The following is a 6,000-nucleotide window of genomic DNA, read 5'->3' as shown; positions in this document are numbered from 1 at the left end:
TCTGGCTTAGTTAGAGGAAGTAAGTCACTGGCTTTTGGAGGGTGTATTTTATTCTGTCTCCTTCTCCTTGTTCTCTCTACTCCTGGCTGTCATAGGGCAAGTGACTGTTCTCCACCATAGGTTCCCTGCCATGATGCTCTGCCTCACCATGGGCCAGAAACAATGAAGCCAAAATAAAATCTTTCCTCCTTTAAGTGTTTATGTCAGATGTTCTGTCACAGTGATGGAAAGCTGACCAATAAAATATGGTTCAATCTTAAATTGCTTTTTAAAAAGTGATCTCCTAGCTTGTCCTGAAATCCCCTGTCATGACATGTAGATATTCCATCCATCTGTCCATTCATGCACTTAGTTTATTGACTATGGCCCAGGTTTAGTATTAGACACTAGTGATCTGAAAATGAATATACTACAGTTGCATTCAGAGTATCCAGAATCTTGTAGGGATAGGGATGTGTAAGCATATGTCTCCCATTGGAGGATGGTAAAGGATGCCAATCAAGCCCAGAATAGAGCACCTACTATGGCTGGGATTATTGCCGAAGGTTGTTCATTGTCAGTTATGAACTAGTTGAAACCCTAGTATTATTCTAGCTAGATATAGGTCAGAGTGTGTTCAAAGAGACCTTTTCATGTGTGCATGTTTATCGATGTATCCACAGTTTGTTGACACATTATCTCACTACAGTAGGTTGGTTTGGAACTAGCAATCTTTCTGCCTCTGCCTAGACCATGCTATGATTATAGGTGTGTGTGTGTGTGTGTGTGTGTGCATGAACACATGTGGACATCCTATAAAAACATTTCCATCTAGCCTTTTCATCTTATAATACTTTTCCTACATTCCCTGAACTCACCCCTAGAAATGATCATTCTTTTTAAAATCGACAATGAAACCTATTAGTTTCCCAGGTACTCTTTGCTATTACGTGATGGCATGAAGCAAAGGTGTAGATAGGTCTCATTGCATAATAGTTCTTGCTCCTAATATAGCAGTGATCATCTGGGACGCCTGAAGGACTCACCTCACATGCCACGCTGCTCATTTTTACACCGTCTCTTCGAGGAAAGTGAGGTGAGGTTATTAAGCAGTGGCCTATATTCCGAGTAGAGTAGGCTGCTCCTTACCCAGGCAACTAGGAAAGCCTATCAAGTGACACATTTGGGAGGAGCCCATGGATTAATAACTGAGAAGGAGACCTGAACTTTGATTTAGGCTACAATTGTCTCCCAAGAATTCTTGAGAGTGTAAGGTCCAATCATGCTTATCCAGAAGCTGCTTAAAGGTTTGGGGTGGGTTGATTGATTCCGTGGGTAAAAGTGCTTGCTGCCTAGCTTAATGACCTGAGTTCCATTCCTAGGGGAAAGGAGAGAACTGACTTCTGCAAACGCCAACCTCCACGTGAATTAAATAATTTATAAAGGCTGGAGGCGTAGTTCAGTGGTAGACTGTTTGCCTAGCATATATGAAGTCCTAGGTTCCATGGTTAGCACAAAATAAATTATTATTTTGAAAAATACTTAAGTATTTAAGCTTCGGCACGTGAGAATCTTCCACACCCATGCTGGGAGTGAAACTTAGGCAAGCTCTGTTCCAAGTCCCTTTTTAACTTTCAGACAGGCTCTTGTTAAGTTACTTAGGCTGGCCTTGACCTGGCTCTGTTGTCAAAGTGAGCCTTGAAGTTGTGGTCCTCCTGTTTCATCTTCCTGAAAAGATATGATTACAGACCTGTACCACAGGCTCAACATGACAATGCGTTTTGTTCCTGAGTCTAACGAGGATAATTCCTGGGTAATGTTTGTCCCCCTACTGTCCCTTTTAGGGAATGCCTCCCTGCTCCTCACTTGCTGCTATTTCCAAAAGAAAGGCCAAATACTTCATTCCCATAGCCAATGTGGGCAACATACTGAGATTCCATCTCAATAAATAAATATGATAAAATAAACACTATGGCCAATGGACAGTCATTCCTCTGAAGTAAAGACATGTTCCTTCTTCTTTGTCACTTGTCTCAGTAACGTTTCTATTGCTACAATAAGACACCATGACCAACATAACTTATAAAATAAAATGTTTATTTGGTTTCATGGTTGCAGAAGGTTAGAGTCGGCGATCATCCTGCAGGAGAGCTTGGCAGCAGGCCGGCAAATGTGATGCTGGAGAGATAGCTGAGAGCTTATATCCTGATCCACAGTCATGAGGCAGAGTGAGAGTGAGACAGCAAGAGAGCGAGAGAGCAAGGGAGCAAGAGAGAGTGTGTGTGGGGGACTAACTGGGAATGGCATGGACTTTTCAAACTTCCAAGCCTATCCCCCAGTGATACATTTCCTCTAACAAGTCCACAGCTCCTAATCTTTTCCAAACAGTTCCAACAACTGGGGACCAAGCATTCCAGCATGTGAGCCTATAGAGGGTGTTCTTATTCCCACTACCACAGGAGTTGTTTTCTCAACTACTAGGGTGGTATTTTGTGGTTTTGACAAGTGAGTGAACAATTCATTCCCTGCAACCACTTTCACCTGAAGTTACTGCTTTCAAGAGCTCCACAGCCTTTCCCACCTCCCAGACCATCAAGGTTCTGTGCATGAGGTATCTTCCTCCTCATTTCCACAGCTACGTTTACCAGAAATAGCCTTGCCTTGCCTTTCCTAAGTCCTGTCCATAACTCCAGCTTAACTCAAACTCTAAGCCTGACGGCTTCCTGAGCGTTTTCAAAAGACATATTTATTTTACGTGCTTATGTGTGTGTACCACATATATGCAGGACTCTGCAAAGGTTAGAAGATGACAGCCCATCCCTTACAACTGGAATTACTATTGTGACCCTGGGAGCTGAACTCAGATTATCTGCAAAAGTAGCAATCGCTTTTTAACAGGCTGAGCCATTGTCCCTGCTCGGTGCCTTCTGAATTTCTAAGCTCACTATATGTGCTCCTCCTTGAGACAGCTGTTGTATTTTTGCTAGCATTCATTCATTCTCTCCACATTTATAGACATGAACAGGACCCAGGCTCTGCTTTAGAGGAACTCATGGTCTAGGTGGAGAATATCCCATAGTGCTTCATACCAGGTTGTAATCTCCCTGTGTATTTGTATGTCTTATCGCCCCACTTCTGTGATAGCGAAGATCATCTTTAAGTTTGTCTTTCTTTGCCGGGCGGTGGTGGCGCACGCCTTTAATCCCAGCACTCGGGAGGCAGAGGCAGGCGGATTTCTGAGTTCGAGGCCAGCCTGGTCTACAGAGTGAGTTCCAGGACAGCCCGGGCTATACAGAGAAACCCTGTCTCGAAAAAAAAAAAAACCAAAAAAAAAAAAAAAAAAAAGTTTGTCTTTCTTTTACCCCTGACTTAGTATGTTGTTCAACTAATAATGTCTCCTGACTTAGAGGGATCTCATTTTATTATTTATTTAGTTAGTTAGTTGTTATACTGTAGTTTTAAAATTAATTAAAGTAATTTGTTGTTGTTGTTGTTCTGAGACAGGGTTTCTTTGCATAGCCCTGGCTGTCCTGGAACTCACTCTGTAGACCAGGCTGGCCTCGAACTCACAAAGATCTGTCTGCTTCTGCCTCCTGAGTGCTGGGATTAAAGGCACGCACCACTTTGCCCAGCTAATGTTTTATTTTGTGTAAGACACAGCTCCTGTAGTCCAGACTTGTCTGGAACCCAGCGTGTGACCAAAAGCTGATCTTGAGCTCCTAATCTTGCCTCTGTCATCTGAATGCTAATATATGTTTGCTTTTTTTCAAGATAAAATCTTACTATCTAGGCCAGGCTGGCTTTGGACTTCCAGTACTCCTATGTCCGCACATAGAGAGCTGGATTACAGGCATGTACCAACATGTATGCCTTTTACTTTATAAATTAAAAATGGAGGCACAGGGTGGTAAACTAACCTAGGTTAGACCACAAGTGAATCCTAGTTGAGTCATCTAAGACACAGTAGAGGGTAGGTGTGGTGGCATGCCTGTAATCCCAGCACTTGAAAGGTGGCAGTGGGATAATCAGATTTAAGCTCAGCTTGGCTACATGAGATCCCATTTTCAAAATGTGTGTGTGTGTGTGTGTGTGTGTGTGTGTGTAGCACAACTTTGGAACCAATGACTACTGTGTGTCCACGGTGCCAACATTTTTAGCTCTTTCTTAAGCCTTTCTTAAGACAATAATTGTTTGGTGTTGCTATACCAAAATATAAGAGGATGGGTAATTCATACAGAATAGAAATATGCTGGCTCACAGTTGTAGAGTCTGGAAAGCCCAAGGTCAGGATGTCCCCATCAGGTGGCCTCTGGTGAGGGCCTTCTGCTGCATGGTAACATGGTAGAGACATCACATGCTGGAACAGAATAAACGTCTTAGTTGTCTTCTTGGAAAGCCACACTGAGCCAGGCGGTGGTGGCATACACCTTTAATCCCAGCACTTGGGAGGCAGAGACAGGCGGATTTCTGAGTTTGAGGCCAGCCTGGTCTACAGAGTGAGTTCCAGGACAGCCAGGGCTACACAGAGAAACCCTGTCTCGAAAAACCAAAAAAAAAAAAAAAAAAAAAAAAAGCAAGCCACACTGACACCAATGGAGGGCCTGCCCACCTTTGTCACCTCACCTAATTCTAATTCCCTCCACAGGGCCTCACCTCCAAATATCATCAACATTATGAGTGCAGGGATTAAACTTTTGGCATACAAGCTATTGTATATGGGTGATCAACTCTTTGAAGTGGAACATATTTAAAGTATGAATTTGGTTCACACAGTAAGTAACATTTCTCATTATGTTCAGAGTCAAGCTGTATAAAAGGTAACAAGATAGATTCAAAAACATTCCAGGGAAGGAAGAGTGGGCGGCAGTTGGTAAGCTGCATTTTTCTTTTCATAAAACAATTCTTGTGGAAGAAATAGCATTGCGGACTTTTTCTATTTTAGCACAAAGTAACACTTATCTAATTATTATCCAAGTCAAAGTGTAAAGTGTACAGCCATAAGTTTTTGTTTATTTTGTAAGAACCATAAAGTAGACTTGAACTAATAAAGGATTTAAAGATTTTCCATCTTAACATTGAATCCATAAGAAAGGAGATTGTAGCGGTTTGAATAGGATAGCCGGGCCCCCCCCCCCCAAGGCTCATAGATTTAAATGCTTGGTCACCAGGGAATGGCACTATTGGCAAGGATTAGGAGGTGTGGCCCTGTTGGAGTAGGTACAGTCTTGTTGGAGGAAGTGTGTCACTGGGGTGAGTGTTAAGGTTTCAAAAAGCCCAAAGGCTCTCTATTCCTGATGCTCGTGGATCTGGATGTAGAACTCTCAACTCTCCATGTCTGCCTGTGTGCCACTATGTTCCCCACCATGATGATACTGCACTACTCTGAAATTGTAAGCAAGCCCCAATTAAATGTTTTCTTTTATAAGAGTTACCATGGTTATGGTGACTTTTCAAAGCAATAGAATGCTGACTAAGATAGATATTTAGAACATATCTATAAGGAATAAAATACACAAACACTTATGTCCCATCAACTAGGCCTGAAAGAACAGTTCTAGTTGCCTCAAAGCCTGTAGATACACATAGTGCTTTGAAAGAAATAGTCACAATTAGCTGCTAACAGTTAAGAGTTCTGATGTGGTGGCTGGCACACTCCTATAATATTAGCACTATACAGACAGAGGCAAAGCCTGTGGACCTGAGTTTGAGCCCCAGAACCCAAATAGTAGAAAGACAGAATTAGTGCTTTACACTCGGCACACTCATACACATACACACAAATGCACTCCAAATAAACAAAAAGGAGGCTGGGGAAATGGCTCAGTGGTTAAGAGTCCTACATGGGAACTCACAGCCATTAATAACTGCAGTTCCAGGGAATCAGACACCTTCTTTTGACTTTCTTGCACATGAGGTACATACATGGTGTACAAAGATACATGCAGGCAAAATACTCACACACATAAAATAAATAGAAATATTGAAACAGACTATATTAGATATATCTAATTATATTTTCCA

The sequence above is a fragment of the Grammomys surdaster genome, unplaced genomic scaffold (genome assembly GCF_004785775.1).
Source record: "Grammomys surdaster isolate TR1022 unplaced genomic scaffold, NIH_TR_1.0 263, whole genome shotgun sequence".
Lineage (NCBI taxonomy): Eukaryota > Metazoa > Chordata > Mammalia > Rodentia > Muridae > Grammomys > Grammomys surdaster.
Note: the sequence above shows the minus strand (reverse complement) of the source record.